The sequence below is a fragment of the Aedes albopictus genome, chromosome 1 (genome assembly GCF_035046485.1).
Source record: "Aedes albopictus strain Foshan chromosome 1, AalbF5, whole genome shotgun sequence".
In the NCBI taxonomy this organism is placed as follows: domain Eukaryota; kingdom Metazoa; phylum Arthropoda; class Insecta; order Diptera; family Culicidae; genus Aedes; species Aedes albopictus.
In genome coordinates this window covers 229,924,551-229,950,297 of record NC_085136.1, presented here as the reverse complement: position 1 = coordinate 229,950,297, position 25,747 = coordinate 229,924,551, and the positions used below count along the sequence as shown (strand labels likewise).

General features: G+C 35.7%; 1 protein-coding gene across 1 annotated transcript in view; it reads right to left on the bottom strand.

Moving 5' to 3' along the window:
- Positions 1–25,747, bottom strand: part of LOC109429711 (torso-like protein) — a 155,589-nt gene that overhangs the window by 68,677 nt on the left and 61,165 nt on the right. Inside the window, exon 2 of the mRNA XM_019705721.3 lies at positions 16,452–17,064. The gene's annotated coding sequence lies outside the window, so the exon portion shown is untranslated. The remainder of the gene's footprint in view (positions 1–16,451; positions 17,065–25,747) is intronic.

Here is a 25,747-nt window from a genome sequence, read left to right as displayed (position 1 = left end):
GTGTCTTACATAAAAAGGAATAGTGACAAAAATATCAAGTAGATTAAAAAACATCGATTAAAATGGATTCGTGCTGGTCCATGGAAAGCCTCTACTGCATTACCGTGGGCTTCGTGACCGTGTGGTTAGTGACGCCAGCCTTTGATGCATATTGTAAGCCACGAATTGTGGGTTCGATTCCCATTCCAGTCATTGGAAAAAAATCGTCCAACGGAAAATTCTTTATTGGGCCACTGATTGTCTTACATGTTACCCGTTGTTTAGTGTAAGTCATGTTCAGTCTGTACAGTAAGGTGGCCCACACTTGAAAAACACAGCTTTCGAAAAATACTAAGTCTCACCTCCTAAATCAGTTGTTTTGGACTCAAAACTAAAATTTGAGCAAAATTGATCAAGCCTAAGGGGGCGCTCAACAGGCTTGAAGTTTGTATGGGAAAACGTGGCCAAATGTATCATCAAACGCTTACAGCGCCACCTAGCGGTAAAAATAAAAAAAAAATCAAGATTTCTGCATACATTTGGCCAAGTTTTCCCATACAAATTTCAAGCCTGTTGAGCGCCCCCTTAGGTTTGACCGATTTTGCCTAAATTTTGAACGTTGCTTCTGGGAGCCCAAAACAACTGAATCCGGGGGTAAGTCTTGGTATTTCTCGGAGTTTGTGTTTTTCATATAAATGTGGGCCACCCTACTGTACAGTCTCTGGCTGAAGATGGTGTGTACAATTGCTTCGCAAGTTTATCTGGCAACTTCTATGGGATTTCCTTCATCAAATTATTTGGGAGTTTACCTGACAGTTTTGTAATTTTTTAGATTTATATCTATATCTATATATCCTTGCGAAATTCATTCGCGATGTACTTTGAAAATTTCTTAGGGCAATTTTTAAAAATTTCTCTGGTAATTCCCATGGAAACTCCTACAGAATTGCGGTTGTTATTACTTAGTTCTAGTAGATACTCTCTTACGAAATAAAAGAAATCTATGGAATGGCCGGAAGAAATCTCAAAGGAATTTCCAAAAATCAAGGTGTTTGCCATAGAAGTTCCCAAAAAATTGCAGAAGAAATTTTCCAAAAGAATACAGAATAAGTTGTCGAAGGCACTTCCGAAAGAAATCCAAAAGAAATTGCCTGAAGAAACCCTCAATGAATGGCCTAATTAATTCCAAAGGAATTTTCAGTGTAATTTCGAAGGAATTACTAGAGAATATCACAAATAATTTGCCGAAGGAAATGCAAAAGTAAAATAAAAAAAAAAATAAAAAATACCGGAAAAAAATAAAAGTTGTAATATAAATTCTCAATGGAATTTTGTAATAAATGGATGCTGTTTTACTCCTTTTCAAGTGAAACATTTTACCTTAGACAAAAGTCGTCTCACTCTACTCACTTCCCAACGTTTCCCTTTTTAACGGATTATTCAAATAATCCGTAGTTCGCAAATCGCTCGCTCATGGCGGTCGCATCGGTTTTGCTCCTGTTTGACGTTTGCTCACTACCGCCATCTACTCAGTGGGTTTGCGTACCACAGCATAATTAGCATTGGGCGATTATGTTTGCGTGACGATGATTTTTACCGCTTTTTGTTCCAAGTGATACGTCTGTTTGTCTGTGATTTTATTTTCATTGTTCATTGGCAGAAGAAGCTCTCGACCGATAACCTGGCCATATAATACCAAGCTGAAGAATGGGCTTTGTCCCAGTTGGTACGTTAGGCCAAAAATGAATAAGAAGACTGGCAAGGATCTGAAATAGTTCAAAATATATTCATTACCCTACACAGCTCGGCAAGCTGCTAGAATTAAGGTTTACTGCCATCAGTTGGAAATTGAGCCTTCGTCGGCAATTATGGGGGATGATTTGCGAGAAAATGTCACCACCACCTGCAGTAGGTGATGGATGAAACCTGTCATTCATTGCCCGTCACTCGTTGTTCCGTTTTTGTGCCGTGCTTCGCTGATGTATCTTTAATGTCAGATCACTTTATCTCTTGCTTTCTGCCGGTGCAACATATACACACACCTTGCCTCTTGAACTCTATTCGTTTATCCTTGAACTTCTCTGTTGGATTCCTCAAGTGGTAAACCTTGAAGCATGATGCTGGTTGGGGTTTCAGTTTCTACTTTGATTTAAAAGGGGCGTAGATCGACCTTGAAAATTAATTATGGAAAAATCACAATTGCTCAGTCACGCAGACAAATTAATTGTAAATGCTATTACATTCTAGTTTAAAATAAACCATCTCAACTTACACTAATTTACAAAATAAAACGAAAGTCGTGAACTTTTGTCAAAGATCAAAGTTTTTTAAGCACAATTTAGTGCTGATTTCGAAACCGTGCTTCAAAAATTTTTAAGTAGAATTAAGTTTGAATTTCAGTTCAATATCGAGTTTTACATTTTTTTAAATAGAATTTACTAAAATTGAAATATTTTTAACTCGTTTATTTCAACTTTATTCAACTTTTAATTTTCAACCTTTTTCCATAAATTAAAAGTTGAATATAATACCTTTCGATCTTCTGAATGTCAGTTTTGCGTGAGATTGATGAAATTCAAAATATTGGCGAGTGTAAGGGGCGATCTTCTTAAATTTTAACAAAATTTCCAAAATATATAAAAAAATGTATTTGTTTTCAATAAAAAAAAAACAATATAAAAATTCTTTCTCAACGTTTTTTTGGTGTATCATATGTAGCCGAGTTACAGTAAAAAAATCAGCTTAATCGGAACATCGATTACGGAGAATGAGTTGAATGAAGTGAGCGACTTTGCTTAAAAATAGAACAAAAATCGATTTCAAATCATCAACCTTGTATGGAAAGTCGAAAAAAATTCCGCTCCACTGTAATTTTTTTCCTTCGCGTTTTCGAACTCAGGGCATGATTCTACACCAAAAATGATCATCAGCTTAGCGAGTTCAAAAATGCTGTAAACTAGTGTTATTTTTATTATAAGTTTAGGCACTATGAAGCAAAATAAGGCGCTTGTATACAGCTTTTTGATTACTTGAGAATATGTTAATGTTCTATGCCAATAGAATATGAGACCATTTGGTGTACACAAATTAAAGTCAATTGGTATAAAATTGATTTAGTTTATAATGGAATGTGCCCAAAATAGGGGTACTGCACAAATGGTCCTACACCCTACATGCACAAGCCCAATAATGGCAGCTGGATAAAAAATCGCTTGCTCATTTTTTTTAGAACTGTCAATGGCTTGTTCATGTGTGCCGATGTTTTTGATTAACGTATCCCGTTAGTTCCGCAAGGCTAGAAAAAGGATTAATAATCGTGTTCAAGGATGCCCGACAGGGCAAGCTTGCACCATCCTAACCGACGCACAGTGGCGGGCCTCCATACAAAAGTCGGACAAAACCTCAAATGTTAACCGAAATTGCTAAAATTCACAGGTTATGATGATTTTAGTTCCCTAAATCTATTTCTGATATGGAACTTATCATATATTTTGATTTTACCATATTAGGGTGGTTCAAAATTTTGAAATCTGCTGATTATGGAAAGCATGTAAAAATAATCGATAATAAGCTATCACGATGTGCTTTCTGAACGTAGGTTTTGATTAAGCTTTTAATTTGGGGGTTCTTAAATCATGTATTGGTATTGAAATAAACTATAATTGTGTATTTGTTGCTGTTAGAGTGGTCCAAAATCTTCAAAACTACATAAATCATTAGAAAAAATCGTTCACCTACGTTTTCTTTCAATGGATCAATTCAGATACACACTAATGTTGGCTGAAAAGACGTGTTCTCAGGGACTGCGCATAGACCACGTGCCATTTTACGGTGGGTGCACGGACGTGTGTTAATTCAATCGTTATGGGGTCAGATAGTCTAATATAGTGAACTGCGTAAAATTTGAACTGTTTTTATCAATCTCGTTTCAACAACTTCATATATGCTCTTCCGAGTTTGGGTTTTAAGGTACATCGATCCCTGCTATCATTTGTCGAAGCAACCGAAACAACCCTATCTATAAAGAATTGGCAATTCATATTCGCAATATTGAAGGGAGTTTTTGATAAACGATCATCAGAGATCGGTTATCATATTTATGAACAGTAGAGTTCCAGCAAATGTTTTCAAAATCTTTATCACTCTGTGTGTCGTTCAGTAGAAATGTGTTTAACGAAACTGCATGAATAACATACAATTAAACTTCAAGTTTACAAAAAAAAAAATAAAAGGGGTTTCACTAAAGAGCGTAAAATGTTCGTTTCATAAAATTGCGATTAAAATTTTCAAAGATTGCCTTGGTAATCGCGACGCTTACGCAGACAAATATTTATCGTAGCGTTTAACGCTGTTTAGTGAATTCCTTTTATATTTTTTTAGATGATTGTTGCTTTGAACTATGGCGATGTGCGCGTAGAAAAAAAAACACGTAGATGTCGACGAATTTGTGTCACTATATATTGAAACTTCGATAGAAGTTCGTGAAGAGATTGCTTCCAAGGTTGTTGAGCAATTCTAACGATTAAGATGAATCGGAGAAACAACCAGTGTAAGAAAATCAATGAGCAATGATTTGTAGTGATTTTTACATGTTTTCACGGTTAGACAAAAACAACCGTGAAAACATGTAATTTTGAAGGTTAATGCAGTTAGTTCAACTTACTTTAGGAGTTAGTTGTATCTGGTGAAGCAACATGTGGGTAGTGTCTATGAAAATAAAGGCTTATTCACACTTAGTCATCACTCCATTCCTCTCCAGGTTACTGTTTAAAACTGGAGTACCCACCTTCTTTTGTTTTTCTGTCAAATAATAAAGTAATATTTAAAAAAATAATAAAAAAATGTTAAAGCTGTGGCCATTACATTATTACATTATCAGACAAGCCCCCCCCCCCCCTTATGACCATCTGACTTGGTGAAAGTCTCTTACAAGAATGAAAATTACACTAAATTGTTAGTATTCTGAAGTCAATTTGAACTATGTTAAGATAAAATTTAAATTTCAAACAAAATCACTTCCTCCACAACCATGCGGCTCCATTGTGACCTGATATAAAAAAAAAATTTTCGCGCTTAGCGCAAAAATGCGCAAACAGTGACCTATTTAGCCAAAAACTAGACAAAATTGCACGTCAGATCCGGGATACGGCGTCGTTTTCTGATGTTTCCTAAACAAGTACTGGATCTCTTTAATACGAAGTTTTTCTTCAAAATTTCATAAAAGTCAATATGTTTGCATATTGTAAAAACATTATAATTTTGTGATTGAATTCCAAACAATGCCTGAAATGTAATGGTTATTCATACCCAAAAACACAAAAAATATTGTCACATTATTCAAGTCTTCCTAACTTTTACAACGAATTCATGAAGGAAGCTCATAAAATAAAGGCAATAAATACTAATATTGTAGCACATAAAACTTCAACTTTGATAAAATCCACAAGACTCAATTTTCGCTCAAATCTGTTGAAAATTTGGGGTTTTCTTAGTTGAAGTATCTATAATGGAAGAAAAATATCAGAAAAATAAAATATTGAAGTCGATTTTTGAGGTTTTGTCCGGCTTCCGGCCACTGTGCGACGAGTCCCACTAGTTTTACTGGTTCTACTCCGATCCCACTTATTATGCGTCCAATAACAAAAGCGATTATTTCATTCAACCACTGGCTGCCTGCGCTCGGGGTCCGATTACTTCACCACTCAAAGAGCTCTTCATGTCTGGCAAGTAAACCTGGTTGGTTGGTGGTAATTGAACCGCAAGACTCGAACCGCAAAACAAAACACATGCCTACCGGACTAAAGCGTATCGCATTGGTACATGATTTGACTAGCAAAAGTAGCCAAATGAGGCTATCACAATGGGTTCGATGTTTTGATGCATGAATGCAAATTTCCAGTGTTTGGTCAAGTGTTTGCCCACCGTCGCCACCATCGGTTAGCTGATGACCAAAACAATTCGTAACGGTTCTACGCCACATTTGCGGTGCAATTGACCAGCTCGGAGACTCTGTTACTGGCTAGGTAGGTGGGTAGAGCTGACGTCAGGTCGCATAGCAATCACTTTCGTTTTGTTGCGGTTTTTCGAAGGGGCAGCGATGGACAGCGACAGGGAGAAGGCCGAAAGCATATAAACAAATTCATTTACTCCCAACGTCAGTTTACAGTTTATCGAAAAATAATTTGAACGGTCACTTTTATCGTGAGAATAATAAATACAGTGGGGACCCGATTTTGTCAGCCCCCGATTTTGTCTACCCTCGATTTTGTCAGCCTTTTTTGAAGTAGAAAAATAAATGTGTTTTTCATTCAGCATTTCAATTTTACAATCAATATTAATACAGTTTATGTCTTTAGGCGTCATAGAAAAATTACGCAATGAACAAAGCTCGTGTAATTTTTGAAAACGGCCAAACTAACACATTAATGCCATTTTAGCACCCAACCCTGGCCAATGTTTTAAATTGCTAAATGATTTCTGCTCTCTCTCTTCTTGGCGTATCGTTCCAACTGAGACACAGCCTGCTCCTCAGCCTTAGTATTTTATGAGAACTTTCACAATTTTTAACTGAGATTCCCCACAGCCAATGTTTATTTGGCATATGTATATCGTGTGGTAGTCATGAAGATATTTTATGCACAAGGCAGTAATGTTGATTATGAAACGGACTCGCCACCCTCAGCATGGTTTTGCTGATTGCACGTGCGCCTACCACATCGGCTATATGGGCTTAAAGACTATTCTTCTTAACATTCTCTGGAACAGAACAAACAATAAACGCTGCCTGTTGTTGTGATTACAAGTCAACCAATTTACTTCTTGTTTCCGGCATCTCTGGGATTCCTCCAGGTTTGCTTGTTAGGAATGCTCCAGATATTTATTATGAAGCTTGTTTTGTACAGTTCCTGTTTGGATTGCTTCAAAAAATGCTGTCGGAATTCATCCAGGGATTCATCCATTAGAAACTCGAAGTGGGATTCTCCAGAATTTCTTGCTGAGATTTCTTCAAGAATTTTTGCTTAGTTTCTTGTAAGTATTTTTGCTGGTGTTTCTCCAAGAATTCTGCCTGAAGATTTTAAAGGAATTCGGTGATTTTATAACGATTCATTCAGATGTGTCTCTTAATTTTTTCCAGGCATTCCTCCTGTGATTTCTCCATAAGCTTTTGTTGAGATTCATTCAGGAACTCTTGCTAGGATTCCTCCATAAAAAATTTGCTGGTAGTCCTGCAGGTCTTTTTCAAAAAAAAAAATTTACATGAACTCCAAGGATTCCTCCAACAATTGCTACGTGGATTTATCCAGGGATTGTCCTAGCAATTCTTTCAAGACATTCTGCTGGGATTTCTCCATACATATACAGGGTGCGGCAGGAAAAAATGCGAAAAGTTCAAGGCACTATTACACGCTAAATATGGGATATATATGACTATTTTTTCATGACAGTGTATCAGTCAATGTCTATATTCTAGCACTGAAAAATAAAAATGAACACATTTGATGTTTAACATGTGATAATGTAGGCCTAATAAGCGGATATCAATAAACTGCGCGCCCAATGGTCATAGAACAAAATGACTATAACAGTAACAAAATTAGCTCAAATTCGATGAACAATCAGACCACACTGATCCAGAGCCATGTAGTTTCACATACCAGATGAAATAAGTACATATATTTGATGATATTGTAGAGAAAATCAAAAATTTTGTTTTATCAGATGCGACATTTAGCGACCTGTGCGATTTTCTGCGGTTTGAAAATTCTGGTTGTCTTCATCTTCAGGCGCCGCCCTGTAAAGGTTAGTGACCAAAATGGGAAATTTTTTAATTAACTTTTCCGAAAACTAGCCTATTATAGATCATGGAACGTTGAAACATAGATTGGTTAATGTCAAATGGACGAAAATGAGGTTTGAAGTTGAAAAACACTTTCGCATTTTTTCCTGCCGCATACTGTATGTATACATACATACATGTATACATACATAAATATATCTGCTTTGATAGTCCAGGAACTTCTGCTGGAGTTCCTCCAAGATTTTTTTCTGGAAATTTCTATAAGAAGCCTTTAAAATATTTCCCTAAAAATTATTCATGCATTCTTCCTATGATACCCCAGGAAATCCTTCAGGAATTCCTGCTGAGATTTCTCTAGAAAATAATTACTAGTATTCCTGTAGGACTTTATCCAGTTATTTCTACAGGATGTATCTAGTGATGTATTCAAAGAATTCTGAATGAAGATATTTCTGCAATAATTCCTATATTTATTTATTTATTTATTTATTTATTTATTTATTTATTTATTTATTTATTTATTTATTTATTTATTTATTCATAACAATTCTTGCGACGTAAGACTCTGTCTTTTTTGTTGCCACAAAATAGTTTGAAATTCAAGTTCAAATACTTCATAACTTAATACCCGAGCAGAAGGGAATAGCAACAGCATAATATAATGTGTTATTTTGGAAAAATAACTGAGTAACGGAAAGAGTTATTTTCATGTTATTTACATAACATATCCTGTTCTAAACTTGTCTGTCATAAGCGGCAAAATAACAAAAAATATAACAAAAAAATGTTCCTGGAAGACCTGTTTAATAACATGTTTTGTTAGTTTCAATAACAACTTAATAAGAGTGATATTTTAAAATATTTCAATAACAAATTTTGATATGAATAAGTTATTGATAACAATCTAAAAACAAAATTTGCTTTTTTTCCTTTTGCGGATAGGAACTCCTCCAAAGTCCCATATGAATTCAATGGGATACGCAACAATATCATCTATTGTTAAATGTTTCATTTATAATTGGGACGCTATTGTTGTCGCAAGCGATTTATTATCGAAAACAGAGAGAAACAATAGTTTTCGTTTATTTTCCAAACAACTTAAGATGAAAAACTACCGACGTTTAGAAGCCCTTTATTAGGTGGTTCATTGTTTATAGGATTAATTTACATTATTACCTCATTGATTGACACATTTATCCAAGTGAATCTAAGTGGGATCGATGCAGTGAAATCAATAAAAATAAAATGTCTAAAAATAATAATCAATAGAGTTTTTCTTCTTGATGACTTATTTTTTTACATTTTTGTCGAAAATGTGTTGTTCGTCCTTGAATTCCACCAGTTGATCCAAAATGTTTCATAAAATGGCTAACACTCTATTACACTCTCTATATTCATATTCATACTTAACTGAAATTGGGACAAAAAAAAACAGGTATACTTTTCAAAGTGCTTATAAAACAAAAGGCTGATAAGTTGGCTCTGTCACAGTTGAAACGTAATGTCAGAAAGAAGAGGAACTGATGACTAAATAATATTTTCTCTTACAGTTCCTCACGGAATGATGTGAACAACGAAAATCCCGAATGGTGTAGTTTTAATAGCAAAGCTAGTTATGTTGTGATATAACTGATCAAATGTTTGTACAGTCTCAATGACACAATAACAACTGAACTTGCGCTACAACAAAGCATGTTATTGAAATGTAATTAAAAGAAAATATACCAAGAGCACGCAGGGATAGGGTGCGACTCAAAACTCTGCGTGCCGCACACTCTGCTACGAGACAGCACAACAAACTAGAAGGAGACGAGTACGCGCAATCGGTTGTGTGTTGCTCGCTTACTTTGCCGCGCGCTGGAGCTCTCCTGTCTCTCACGCTCTGTCGTATGCACTCTCTCGGTGCTTGTCTCCGTGCTTTGCACTTGGCTTGATACTACGCATGATTGGAAAAATTTCGAATTAAACGACCCATCACTTGTCAACCCTTGACAAGCTTAACAACTTTGCCGAAAACACAAACTCTTCAATTAATTTATTAATTGATTTTTTCTGTTTGGAGACAAGCGCAGTCCCAAGCACCGTGCATTACTCCCTGCGCCGTGGAGCTAGTGCTGCGATTGTCTCTCGCACAATTACAAAAGCTCTCACTCATACGTCTCTTGTCTCTCGACAAAACGGGAGACGAACACTTGCGATTGTGTGAAGCACAGGCTATTTTCGCACCGCACGGTGCATGCAGCCAATCCCTGAGCACGATCATAACAAAATAAGATTGCCCTACAGAACATGTTATGGAACGGTGATGACTTAATAAGTTAATAATAACAAACCGAGATATAAAAACAGGTTTTGTGATTCCGTTGTTATTATTTTGATATTTTCCGCTGCTCGGGTATAACTTTACTGCAATTCTTAAATCTAAATAGTTCCTGAAGGTTCCTTTAATCGCCATCTAATTCATTTTGCTAAATGTTGAGAGAATCCACTGATAGAGGTACATAGTTTCATGCTGACAGGTAACGTGTTCCAATGGACAATGCTTCGCACAAAAAATGATTGCCCGTAATACGCTGAGTTATGATGAGGTATACTATAGTTCATAGTACGTGGTAATCTTAGACGAGTTACTTTAGAGAACAAGTAGTTTGGGGTCTCGGAGCAAATTAGCTTATGAAAGTTCAGACACAATCTATATTCAAGGAATTGCCAGAATGAACATCCAAGCAATGTTTCGTGCAGATGCGAAACTCTTGAGCGCCAGGACAAGTTATGAACGTAGCGTACACAACAATTCAGCGCCAATCGCAATCTATTCAGAATTGCTAGAGATGCGTTACTGTAGATAAAGTCACAGAAAATAAAATGGGGTAATATAAGTGCTTTGAAAAGTTTAGTTTTTGTTTGTATATCAAGTTTAATTGTTTCAATCCGTAGTAAATTTTCCTACATTGTTGATTTACCTGGGCATCCCAAGAAAGATTTGATGTGAATAACATTCCAAGGTTAGAGGCTTGATTAACAAACTCAATTTTCTTATCATCAAGAAATAAATCAGGAATTCTTGGCGAAGATCGCGACCTGTTTATGAGCATAGCCTTTGTTTTGGTGGGATTTATCATAAGTAGGTTTCTCTTGGACCAATCGTTTAATTTTCGAAGATCTGAGTTTATTTTTCTTGCCATTTCCGTAATGTTATATTTCCTATCACTACAAAGATAAGTTTGCACATCATCGGCAAAAAGGTGAACAGAACAATATTCTAGAACCGATGGTAAATCATTAATAAACAGAGAAAACAATAATGGCCCCAGACATGAACCTTGAGGTACACCTGACTCAATTTGTGCAAAGGAGGAAAATTCTCCGTTATGCAGTACCGTCTGAGTTCGTCCTATAAGATAGGATTTAATTAATTCGACAGCTGTATTAGAAAAGACGAATGTAGATGATAGTTTGTTGAGTAATTTGCGATGGGACACCCGGTCAAATGCTTTAGCAAAATCAATCAAAAATAATATGGCGATACCTTTTTTATCGATCGATCGGGCAATGTCCTGCCCATAATCGCATAGTTGACGTAAGCGCCACTATAGTTTTCAACATACTTTTGAAATTCTAACAATGATTAATGAAAAGTTTATGATTTTTTTTACGTTGATATCTAACTAGTGGTTAGATCTTTTGTTCTATTGAATAAAACTGGTCACAATTATGCACATTTGATAGATATTAGCTTGTGAGTGCTGACATTGTCAATGGTGGTTACGTCAACTATGCGATTATGGGCAGTGTCGTCATGCACTTTTAATTTTCCGAAATCCAGACTGGAATTGATTAAAAAAGTTTATCCTACTTATGAAATCGCACATTTGACATTTCAACAATTTTTCGAAAACTTTAGATAGCGAACATAATAAACTTATTGGTCTACGATTGGAGACATCGGAACAATTTCCTTTTTTCTTAATTGGAATTACCTTAACTTGTTTCCATATTAACGGAAATTTAGACGTGGTTATGATTTCCCGGGAATCCCTCTTGACATTTTTTCAGGGTTACCTCTTGGTATTTATATACGAAAATCTCGTGGTATTGACTCTGAAAGTCCTTTAGAAAATCTTGTTGAAAATTCTCCTGGAATTCGAGCTAGAATTCATCAACCCATTTCTGTTGTGTTTTCTCCTTAAATTGCTCCAGATATTTACCCAGTACTTTTTTCAGGAATTCCTCCATGGATTTCTCAAAGAGATTTCTTCAAAGATTGCAGTTGGGCTTCCTTCAATGATTTTACAGAGAATGTTCCATGAATTCCTCCAGGAATGCCTCTTGGGATTTCTACGGAGTTTGCAGTAAAGATTCTTTCAGAATTATCTAAGGGACTTATTCGGAGCACTGTAAAGGTTTTTGCAGAAAAAAAAACTTACTGGATTCTTTCGGGAATGTCTTGAGGATTACGTTCCGTTATTCCTCGGGTATTTTCTCCAAAAATTCCCTCGAACAATTTATCAAAGATTTCTCCCAAGGTTTTTTAGAGATTAGGCTCATGTAATTAAAGTGGAAAGGCAGCGGAAACGTAGCCAATTCGGGTAGTATGATTGTCTATCAGGGTGCAAAATGTTCATAGTCATTGACTGAAAACAGCACGAATTTGAATGATCCAGCACTGGAAATTCAAAACAAACAAATACATTTTTGCTCTCCTTCTTCACACAGTCAGTCAATTCGTAGTCATTGAATATGAAGCCGATCGAGAAACATCTTCATAATTACCTACATTTATGGCTACGATTCCTTCCAAAAACAATCCAAAACAATCAAATGGGAAAAAATATGTGTAAAGCACCGTTAAATGTAACCGAAACGTTAATATTTTATCAGCAATTTAACATTTTGAAAGATGTTTTCAAATATTCATTGACTTTCATTCAGTTGACAAACGAGTATCGAGCAGCTGAATATGAATATGCAGGCTAGTGAGTGAAAATTGCCGCACGGTGAACTTCAGCTCGTCTGCTCGAAATTTTGCGCCCTGATGTTGTTTCATTTTCATTCGTTGACAGCTAAAGTTAGATGTTATGCTTTAAGCTGCGCTAATCAGTGTCAACTGTCTTCTGTAGATCACAATTGCTAACAGCTATGAGAAGGCTGTGTTCCACTGGAACCACTGAGATGGCTGCTTGGGATGAAAAGGCATTTTCAGTTTGTGAGTATTGATGATCTTCCTTTTTAGGTGAGAATGGCGCCTGCTCACAGGGATTCCTCCTGAAATTCTTCCAGTCATCCCTCAAGGAATTCCTCCTGGATATACAGGAGATACTCAAAATAACTGGGACAGGCAAAATTTTCACTTTTCAAAAAATGTTCAACTCGCTGTAACTTTTCGAAAAGGGCATCAAATATTCTCAAATTTTTACTGTAAGCTCATCAACTAGTTGTGTTTCAGTGGTCAAAATTTGGGAAGGATCGGGCCATTCTACACAAAGTTATAAAAGTTCTAGAAAAAGGTATAATTATCCGATAGCCAATTTTGAGCTGCTATATCTCCGGATTCAATGAACCGAATGCAATGAAATTTTGATCATTTATGACTTAAATAATGAACTTTGAAAAACAGTTGACTTAATTTGAAATTATTAATAAGAAAAAAAGTTATGGCGATTTCATTTATTCCATGTTTTTTTAGTAAATTTATCTATTTTTCATATGCATCCCATTACTTTTTCAATTTAATGAAGGCTATTTGATTGCTTTTCTTTGAAACATAAATATATTCAATTCACTGAGAGGGAATAATAATTACTATAATTATTATCTCGAATTTTGAAACGATGATGAAGTTTTGGAAAAATTGGTGTTATATTAGAAAAATAATCTAATCGAAATAATTTTCTTTCGTGTGAAGAATTTTAAGTTTAGTCAAATGTTTTTAATAGCTCATTATATGAGTCATAAATGATCAAAATTTCATTGCATTCGGTTCATTGAATCCGGAGATATAACAGCTCAAAATTGGCTATCGGAAAATTATACCTTTTTCTAGAACCTTTATAACTTTGTGTAGAATGGCCCGATCCTTCCCAAATTTTGACCACTGATACACAACTAGTTGATGAACTTATAGTAAAAATTTGAGTATATTTGATGCCCTTTTCGAAAAGTTACAGCGATTTGAACATTTCTTGAAAAGTGAAAATTTTACCTGTCCCAGTTATTTTGAGTATCCCCTGTACTTCAGGATGTATTCCAGAAATTTAGCCAGGAATTAAGTTTTTAAATTAAAAAAAAAACAGTGATTTTTTATTTTTAAACGAAAGAGCACCTTTTTCTGAGCCGCTATGATTTTTTTCAGATTTTTAGAACTTTATTTTGGTATCTAAAATCAATTTCAAAGAGATTTTTCGAAATCACCTTTTGACAGCTGGGCAACTGCTTGACAGCTCCGCTCAGTACAAAATGCGACGAGGGGTGATTCGACAAATCGCTCCCATACAAATTTCAAATTGATTTTTAAATAGGTTCCCGGGCACCAAAATTGATGAAAATTTGGATTTCGGCTCAGTTTGGCATGCAGATTCAGAATATGGAATTATCTCAACACCATTGAAGAAGCCAATTATTCCGGGAAGTACTTAAGAAATTCCTCCAGGAATCATTTTAGGAATTCCTACAAGAATTACTCCATGAATTCTTACAGGAAATACTCCAGGAAATCTTCCAAAAATTCCACCAACAAATAAAAATTTTAAAAATTCAAAAAATCTTCCAGGAACTCCCAGGGACATCCTTCAGGATTTCTATAAGAATTCATTCACGAAATTCTTTAAAAATATCCTCTACAAATTAATTCTCCAAGAAAGTACTCCAGGATTTCCTCCAAAATTTTCTCAAGAAATTTCTTCGAAAAATTCTTGAAAAACATCCTGGACGTATTCCTGTAGGAATTTATGGAAGAATTCCTGAAAGAATTCTTCAAGGAATTCCTGTATAAAATCCTAAAGAGATTCTTATTAGTATTCTTGAAAGATGTCTTGTAGATATTCCAAGAAAGGAATTCTTGGAAGGGTATTCTGGAAGGGATTGTTGGAGGAATTCTTGGCGGACGTCTTGGAGGAATTCTTGGAGGATATCCTGGAGGAATACTTGGAGGAATTCCTGGGGTGATTCCTACACGCATTTCTGGTGGAAATTCTGAAGGATTTCCTATAATAATTCCTGAAGGTATTTATTGAAAAATCCCTGGAGGTTTTCCTAGAGGAATTAAAAAGGAATTCCTGGTCAAATTCCTGGAGGGATTATTGGAGGAATTTTTGACAGAAGTATTTATGGAGAAATTCCTGGACGAATTCTTAGCAGAAGTTTTGGAGGAATATCTGGAGAAATTCTTGGAGAAAATCCTAGTGGGATTCTAGGAGGAATTCTTAACAGAATTCTTGGAGGAATTCTTGGAAGAAGTCTCGGAGCAGATCCTGATGAAATTCATGAAGGAATTCTTGGATGAATTCTTGGAGTTGTCCCAGGAATGTTTTCTTGAGGCATTTGTGGAGGTTTTCTGGGGAATCTTGGAGGTATTCGTGAAAGAATTTTTGGAGGATTTTTTGAATTACGCAAAATCACTTAAAAAGTCGCGTAACTTCGAGAATTCGCATTAAAAAAGTCGTGCAAAATATAATCGTATAAAAAAGTCGCGCAACAAAAGAATTTAGTGTAATTATATAATGAATGATGGTGACGGTTTGCAGTTGAAATGGCATATAGTGGTTTCGCAGCGCGGTGTCACGAACACTAATGCAAATCTACTGGTTGAAAATATGCCCATTTGATTTTGCTGGGAACAGCTGATCTTTGTTTACTATTTTCAACCAGTAACTCAAGTGGTGTTCGTGTAATGCAGCGTATACGTACACGCAACACTACTAAAAGCAGAAACCACTATACACACAATTTTTCGCTACACTGTGCTAACCGTGATGGGAACCTTGAAAATTTGGCACGCTGCAATTTTTGTACAACTCTGCTGCGCTGGGCCAGTTCTATCAGTCAGAAGGTAGTTTCTGCTTCAACGGTGTGCTGCATTCAATTGCTACCACGACGCGACGGCAAGTTTTCCTTCGTAGACTGTCGTTTTCTGTTGCTCTTTAGGGTGGATAACTTTTGTTCAATCAATGGTAGAGAAAGGCAAAGTGGATTTACGGGGTCCTTCGCGTGATGTGAAATACGCTGCATGAAGGTCACTGTATTGCAGATTTTTTAAAGAAACCTAAATTGCACGGCTTTCTACAAAGCCTGGAGTGTTGAGTTCTGTCAACACAGAAGAACATACACTTCACTCTACTCTTTTACCATCCTTCATCTTTTTGATGGTTAGTTCAAATACTCTGTGCTAACATTTTACCACTTTTTGAAAAATGATGTAGCTTTACGGTTAGCTTCAAATATTTAAAAAGTTTTCACAAGATTTGCAAACGTCATGTCGATGTCTTCAGAATGCAAAATTGCTGACAGCACCAGTACTGTTTTTAACAAACATTTCTAGTCTAATGTTTATTCAGTACCAAATAAATACAAAATAAGTTAAGAACTAGTTCGTAGTATCAGAGCACAAAGGTGAAATTCTTGAAGAGCCTACCTATTACTAACAAAACAATGAAAACCAAATTCAGTATCAACTCACCAGATTTCAAATCTATCGGCAAGCAGCAATTAACCGAATTCCTTCGGCAGCTCACGTGCTGCTTGAACAACAAGTCATCAATTCAGAATTCACACCACTGAGGCACGTTTCTCGGTTATTGCCGTTGCAGTTTCAATCTGAACGAGACGCCTTCTAGATTCCATACACCGGCGATCACACTGATCCCTACTCACATTGCTTCACACTACACAATTCACTCAGTGATTCGACCCGGCTTGGGTGGTTGACTCAACGGCGCGCGGCGCTCTATTTGGGTTTTACATAAAATACTTTTATTTTTAGCCACAACAGCAACTGCAAAATAATGCTCTTCTTCCTGTTGAACCGTGCAGCTCAGCGACCATAACAACGTCGTCGATCTGGCGGGTGACTTCACATGGTTTCACACTCGATATGCTCACAATTTTCCTGCATTGCAGCAGCAAGGAAAGACCTTCTAAGCATCAGCAGAAGTAGCAGTGGTGATGATGGCAGTAGTGGCACAAGACAACACCATTAAGCACTTTTCATTCCTTGTGTGTTCCGTTGTTCCAGCGGCGGCTCTTCTCGGCGACGACGTCCATAGGCGCTCGGTTGAACCAATATCAAAGACCTGCAATGAGGAAAACATAACATAGATTACTCGTCTCGTTATAATGGGTTGCCTATAATAATAACTGGTTTAGCAGAATACCTATGAAAATCAGTGTTTCTTAAAAAAAACTTTAGTCCTTTCGTTCTATCTGAGCAGCTATGCCAAAACAGCGTTTCCGAAAAAAAAGTTAAATTAAAAACAATAAAGTTGTAAATCAATTGGTTTTCGATTGTGTAGTTTATCTATAGAAACAAGTATTTAACATTAAGGAGCGAGCAATGGCGCTTAAGCCTAGGCTTGTTAGCCAGGACACAGTGTACTGTACATGCCTGTGCCCCATCCCGGAATCAAAAAGGCCAATGGAATGCCAAAATTTCTTAGCTATGTCACTCCCAACGTTGGTGTTTACACTTTCACTCACTCCAACACATCTACATGATTTACTCAAATACACTAACACAATCTGAATCTTGTCGCATCACTTGCTTATAGTGATTCCCAAATCACCCCATTCCAAACATCCAACTTCTCGACACCTCGGTGAGTCGCTGACCTCTTGTAAAGTATATGTCATATCATCACATCCTTTCCTATCCTCGTAACGGAGAAGATGGGCGTGGCCGGCAATGGAAGTTTTCATGTTTTTTTTACTTCAACCTCTGGTTGGATAGCTGTAACTTCCCGAATAGCATTCCATAAGCAATTAGAATAGTTTTAACATGACAACTTTTGGTATGCAATCTACGAATTACTCCGTTACCACGTAACACAACGCAACGTAAGAAACAAGTAATTAACATTAGGCATAAAATTATGAGATTACAATCACATTAAGTACCAAGTGAGTTGATGAATGTGCAAAAGCAATGTCTACGTCCCTTCCAAAATTATTGCAAAAATTCGCCTAAAATCCATATGTGTACAAATGCTACAAGAAGCTCCAAAAGAAACTGTGGCACTAGTTATAAGTTATAACAAAAAACGATAGACAGCCTTATCCTTGAAAAAGGCCAAATAAATTAGGCCGAAACGTCGGGCAATGCCAATTTAATCGTTTGGATTCCCTAGACTGAGAAAGCCAAAATCTCCAAAACAATAAACTTCCAGTCGAAAATCTTACGCATTCTAAAAAATATTGCATCAGATTCCTCTAACTTTTGTTTGTTCCAAGTTCGAAAATCGATGGTGCTCTAGGCAGGGTGACCACCCAGTCGTGAATTTCGGGAAAATTGGGAAAAGCTCGGGAATTTGAAACCACCGGGAAGAAGTCGGGAATACTTCGGGAATTCTTTTATTTATTTATTTATGTATTTATTTATTTATTTATTTATTTATTTTTTTATTTATTTATTTATTTATTTATTTATTTATTTATTTATTTATTTATTTATTTATTTATTTATTTATTTATTTATTTATTTATTTATTTATTTATTTATTTATTTATTTATTTATTTATTTATTTATTTATTTATTTATTTATTTATTTATTTATTTATTTATTTATTTATATATTTATTTATTTATTTATTTATTTATTTATTTATTTATTTATTTATTTATTTATTTATTTATTTATTTATTTATTTATTTATTTATTTATTTATTTATTTATTTATTTATTTATTTACTGAATAATTCAACGGACATAATATTTTTCTTATTGAATATCTTATATCTAATGGCAACATCCTTGGCAACATCATTTTTAACATTAATCAACAACAAAAACTACAAAAAAATAAAAACCTGGGGTTAACTGACTAAACAAACATCATCACAAACACAATTAAGCAAATCGATTACAGTTTGCCTATCTTCTTGATGCTTCAAATTGAAAGATACATACTCAAACGATCTGTTTGCAAATTCGGATGCCAATTTCTTGACCACGCAGTAATCCGAAGGCGGCATTCCAAGGCATTGTGATACCATCACCTTAACTTCAGCCTCCGACATGGTATGCTCCATGTTCGTTAATAAAAATGCAATATTTATTCTGGTTATTTCTGTTGTGCTTTTCACTACAGCCGGGAATGGAGATATTTGCATTCGAAATAACGTATTTCGGGGCCTCGCACGTACAGTTTCCAACAGTTTAGTTTATTGACAAAAGATTACGATAGCAACAGTTTTCGTTTTTTGCACACAAAATACAGTACAGAATTGACTAAAAATAGGCTGCATATGAAAACGACACCGCACAAACAAAGCGACAACATATATCTTTTTGTTCACCTGGAAGTTTAGACTTTTAAATTTTGGTCGACATCTAAATTTTGTACAATTCTCTATTGATGTTAAAGCCAGAGTGAATAATGTTAAATGAAAATGAGATTTTTTCTTTGAAATTTCATTTAAAAGTACACCTCTGAAAGCTAAGGACAAGGATCTCTGAGGCATGCTGACAAGGGCTATTGAACTAAACCCAGTATGGTAGGAATAACAATCACAGGGGAGTTTGCCGTTGTTTTCTATACAAAAAATTCCAAAAACAGCTTTTACTCCATATAATTTGACCAAGTTGGTGTGCCTGACGATAATTACTGCCGTGTGCAACATAATTGTCCCTTGTCAATAGGAACTCCCATATAACATGGGACAACTATGCTTCACACGGAAGTATAGTGTATCGTAATGATGTTACCTAACAAATTGAAGGATTTACTAGAGAATGGGGTCTGGGGTCTCCAGTTAGCCTAGTGGTTAAGGCTATGGATCGCCAATCCGGAGACGGCGGGTTCGATTCCCGTTCCGGTTGGGAAAATTTTTCTCGACTCCCTGGGCATAGTGTATCATTGTAGTTGCCTCACAATATACAAATTCATGCAATGGCAGGCAAAGAAAGCCCTTCAATTAATAACTGTGGAAATGCTTAAAGAACACTAAGTTGAAGCGAGGCAGGCCAAGTCCCAGTGGGGACGTAGAGCCAGAAAGAAGAAGAAGAAGAATTAGAGAATATTCTGGTGGAAATACTTATAGATTTGAAAGAGACATATCTGATCTTTCTTTTATAAATGTTTTCGAAGACATCTTGGTTGAACTCATAGATAATTGTTTAGCATTTCAAATAGATGACACATTTCTGTGTTTAGGACCTATTCATACCAGAAAGTTTGTAAAACTAAAAATATGAAATATAAACTGTTATACTATGTTTTTGGACGATATTTACCGCATTTTTTTTTAAATTTTATTTGTACTATTAGAATATTTATTTCAATCAGTTAGCTAATTATAGGTATTTAGAATACACTATGAACAATATATGCTCGGTGAATTTCATGACGAGGTGTGGATACAATCTCCGTTAGAATTCGTGGTTAACCCATTATTGATGAATTTCATGAAAGAATTTCTTGAAGAAATTCTAGGCATAATGTCAGTAGAAAATCATAGTGAAAATTTTAAATATCCTTAGTATTTTAAAACTTTTTGTGCAATGCCATAAATATTTTTGTAATTTTGAAAATAATTCGAAAAACACATTTTGGAGAACATACGAAGGAATCCAATAACCGCTGCCGACATTCCTTATTAGTTTCTGGTGGATTTCCTTAAAGCACACCTAGTAGAATGCGTACATTTTCTAGTTAAAAAAATTGCTTCCGTTTTCTTCGGGAATTTTACGATGTGTTCTTAAGGAGAAACTTCAGAGAATACAAACATGGCTGCCACAATGACCGATTTGGCCACCTACTCACGTTTTCAAGAGCACCAATCTTGAAAATTTGTATACAAATGCTCTCGATTTGTAAAAGCTGCCTCTTTTTGGAAGTGAGCAAAGCCAGGAAAAACAAGTGCGGATTGACTCGATGCTTTGTTCGTCAGATTTGTGCCTCTAAAGTTTGTATGAAAAATTGCAATGGGATTTCTTGATGTTTCACCTTAAAGGATTTTTCTTATTTTACTGATGATAAAAATCACAAAAAAGGGAACCTTCATTATAGAAGAATACTTTTCGATGAAGGCTTTGCATGAATTCCTGGTGGTGAAACTCTTTGTTCAACTCAAGAAAGGATCCTGGAGGATTTATAGAATATATTTCTAGTTATACTACGAATTGATTCTCGTGAGAACTTTAGTGGGCCTTCAAAAGCGTTTGTAACAATACTTGTATGATTTTCGGAAAAAAAATCAAATAGCTGATCTACCCCTACGTAAATTCCAGGGAAACTTCTTTCTCAAAAACAAATCCTTGAAACAAGTTGGGGAAATTCCTGAAATAATATCTGACAATTCCAAACGCTTCTGAAAACTTCAAATTGCAATCGCTGGTGAAATGACAGAGAGCTAGAAAAATACCAGACAGAATCTATGATTTCTTTGATCTCAGATATTACTGCCTAAGCCTAAAAAACATACCTGACATAGACTACCACGATTTCCGCCACTGGTTCGTCTAACAATACCGTTTAAATTACTAAGGAACGACTACCAAATTCAACTCGGATGTTGCCAGACATTCTCAGAAATTTACATAAAAAAATATTCCACGAGGAATCTTTCCAGATATTCCACCAGAAGCCCGCCTGTTGTATTGCAAACTAATTTGCTATTGATCTTTTGGAAGATAGCACTGAAATTCCACAAAGTAACCCACCAATACTTTTTTCAGGAATGTTCCATAGATTTGCCTCTTCCAGTGTTTTCTCTTGAAATTTCGGCTTTTCACAAATATTCTCTATATTTTTTACAAATAACTGCATGGATTCGTAGCTTCAATGATTAATTCATACATTTTCTTCATACGTGACAAACAAATCAAACAACACAAGATTCATCATTACTATATTAAATCTAAGTTTTAAAAATAGTTATTCTCTTAACTTTTTTCTAAGGAGGTAAAACTTGATTTACACTCTAAAATTTGATTTTTTTGAATCGGGAAAAGTTTCAAAAAACTACCGAGAATACCGGGAAAAACTCGGGCATTTTATTTGTTGTTATGAGTGAACCCTCTATAGCCAAATGTCTCACTCATTTGTCAGTGTATTCTCAATGATAAGTCAGTCTACAGCATAACATTCATCCCGCCAACATACATTTAGTGATTTTTTCAGGTAGGGTTCACATATATATGAACCAAATCTAAGTTGAAAATAATCTAGGTCTCCTAGTTTTCCGGAAAACTCCAGCGGAAAACAAACATTTTCCACAGACACCACCGACTTTGAGAAATCGTAATTCAAGAACGAAGCATATCGTAGACACATATTTTTTGTGAAACCATAAGCAAATTTTCTCAGCAGTTGAAAAAAAAATACAAATGAAAATAGTTCTCCACAAAATTTTTCACAGTTAAGAAAAATCATTTAGGAAGTCCGGAGAAATTCTCAAAAAAAGAAAAAAAAAACATTTTTGGAGGGAAATTGCATAAGCTAAATTCTATGAAACATGCAAGATAGCATAGCATAGCATGAATACTTGCACAAATCTTGGATGGAGTTGCAAAGTTGAATATATCCAATGACATAGCTAATGTCGCTACTATCTATAATGTCATAGACCCATTCAACTCCACACACCTGGCCAAGTCCTTGCAAGCGTTTTATTAATCCATTCATCAACTTAGAAAGAGCCCAGAACTGAAGCAGCTTCCAATAGATGAACGGATGTTGAAAATAGCGAATTTTCAGTTTAACAAAGTAGAGTACAAATGATGTAATCAGAATGATCTCACCTAGTTCCATCGTAGTGTAATCCACGGACTTTATGCGTCTTCGTTTTTTGCGTTCTTCTTGTGTTTCACGGAGAAGGCACCGCATGCAATGTGAGAGCAAGTGTGCGCGGTTTTAATATGAAAATAAGCCGCACTGTGCACATTTTCAGTGCAGAATGCCATCCCTGCATCTATGCCGAAAGAGATGGATTTGTGAAAAGAGGAGTGTTCATGGTGCAGCTTCGGAGTCAGTTTGGCTTTCTATACTGCGCAGAATCGTTACATGTACTGTGGCTTAGTTGGTTAAAGCACCGGTCTAGCGATTACGGAGTCGTGGGCTCGAATTCCACCAGAACGTGATTTCACAAATTTCATCTCTCAATTTGTCTATTAGAACATTTTGTGCCTCCCTAATTACAAGCTTTTCCACTATATTTCAGAGACATACCAGCAGATCTGGTAAATGCCAGTAAAGGACAATATTTATATCATTTGTACTAAAATCCGTCCCAAAAACAGTCAATTGACCTTTTTCCTATAGGGTATGAGTGTGCTTGTTCATCCTACATATGTCCCTATGTTCATCGTATTCCAAAAACAGACGATTTAAGCACCGATTGTTCGCGTTCTTTTTGTTATCATGTAGGTATGATCACTGCTAACAAAAAATACAAAAATAAAAAAAGAAATAGCGCTTATTAGCTTTGTTTTCAATAGGACCCGGTCCCGGTCCCCTGCGATGAATATTTTTGGCCCCATCGCAACAGTTTCTTCCCTCAATTAGACCTTTTTGGACGAGATATAGGTAATTGCCGTACATTCCGGGCCCCAATTATGTTTTACTCCAACTTGTGTTGTTTCAGCCACAGTTTAAGTTGTCAACATTCTAGCAATCAGTTGTTCATTTTAAATTGGAAGCTGAGAATTTGAAGCAGACATACTACCCGAACCACTTGCATTTTTGGAAATCGTAGTTTGATGAGAGGTTGACGTAGGTGCACGGCTCAACCTTCTGTAATTTGCGCGGTTGGCCACCTCCGCCAGCACCACGCTAATGCTGAGTACAAAAAGCGAGATTTTTTCAACGTATTGTAGAAAATACAACAGCGCGATCACTCGAAGGTTAAGAAGACGAAGAAGGATGCTTAAGCTACACCGCGGTATGTTGCAACGTGATGTTTTGAAAAAGATTTGAATGTAATTTGGAAAGTTATGTTTTATCGAACGAATGTATTATTCAAAAACTATGTGTTTATGACATCAAAATTGTTTATAATGATTAGATAACGTCAAATTAACAAGCTATTTCATCTTACCCCACCCGTTTCAGCTTTCCCCGGCGTATCTTTTAAGCAATAATCGAACTATTGAACTTTGAATGAAAAGTGTGCTGCTGTACGCCAGTGAAACCTGGTGTGTATCAGTGCAGAAAACTCAGTGGCTGGACACACAAATCGCCCATATTCCGATATAAAATAAATAAAAATGTAACTTTTAACACAAATTATGTAATCCACAGTATGTACCAACATTTACACCATCCGACAGTTAAAATTAGACAAAATCACAGCAAACAAAAAACGAAATACGTATCGTAAGTAGGGAACAATTACTAACAGTCACATTCAATAAGAAAAATATAATTATTTTAGTTTCCCCTGAAGAAGACACCATCCAAAGTGTCGAAACGTCGGGTTAGATAAAAGACACATTCTACCGTGACGTTACAACGTTTTGACGCATTCGTAGTCAGATTTTCCACTATAACTCATGAAAACGAGCGTAAACCTCAAAATATTTTTTCATATTCGGATTCCTTGTAAAATTTCTGATATAGGGTGACAAAGGGTATTATCGGCAGGTTTGTTCTCTTCGTCATGGGGGGTTTTTGTGGGCAGAATTGCCTGAAGTTTGGGCATATAACTCAGTTTGGTTGGGAAGGATTTGAGGCCAACTTTGAGATCAAAAGGTTTCAAAAAACCCCCTATGACGAAGAGAACAAAACTGCCGAAAATACGTAAGTTCCCCTATTTGACCTATTGAACATTTAGTTTTCATTAGAAAAACGTGTTCAAAATGCGTATTGGTAGCGTGACGTTACAACGCGCTAGAATCCGACCCTTTCTAACGCGCTACCAACATCTTAAAAAATCTGCTCGGATTTTTATGATATTCTGAATTTTTTTCCACCATTGAAATTTATTGGTTTGTTCTTCAATTCAATGGAATAAAACATTTAAATTTCGGATTTGTTTTTGGATAATCGACTTTTACATTTCGTGACGTTACAACGCCCGTTCAGTTTCAAACAGGGTTCTGCTCGCGTCGTAACGTCACGAAAATGCACATCTTTTTAGAATCAGAATTATCAGCCAAAATTGCCCGAATTTGTGAATATATGATTGCATTATTTTCACTGCTCCAAGAGCAACTTTATTCTATTGAAAATCCGTTTTGTGATACATGGCTCGGAGGGCCATGTTATTGCTATCAATAGTATTAAAAATCCTTCATGAAGGTTAATGGTACCCATCTTCGGCCTAGTACCACCCATATTCATCTAATATTGTTGATCTAATTCCAATTCAGTTTGTCAAAATTATTTTACCTCTCGCACTTCCTCTTTTTAAACACCTTTTCTCCAGATTTTTTTCTACTTCTAAGTTCCCAAATGAATGGAAAAAGGTTAAAGTCATTCCGATTAAAAAAAATCAAACTCCTCTGATATTACAAATCTTAGACCTATTTGTTATGCTCACTGTCAAAATTTTTTGAAAAGGTTGTTAAAATTCAAATGTGTGAATTTATTGAACGAATGAACTTGCTCAACCCACATCAATCCGGATTTCGTAAAAACCATAGCACAACTACAGCTTTGTTAAAAGTGCATGATGACATAGCTAAAGCAATTGATAGAAAAGGTGTTGCCATTTTGTTACTAATAGATTTTGCAAAAGCATTCGACCGAGTGTCCCATCGTAGGTTACTTATTAAATTATCTTCTATGTATCATTTTTCCAACTCTTCGGTAATTTTATT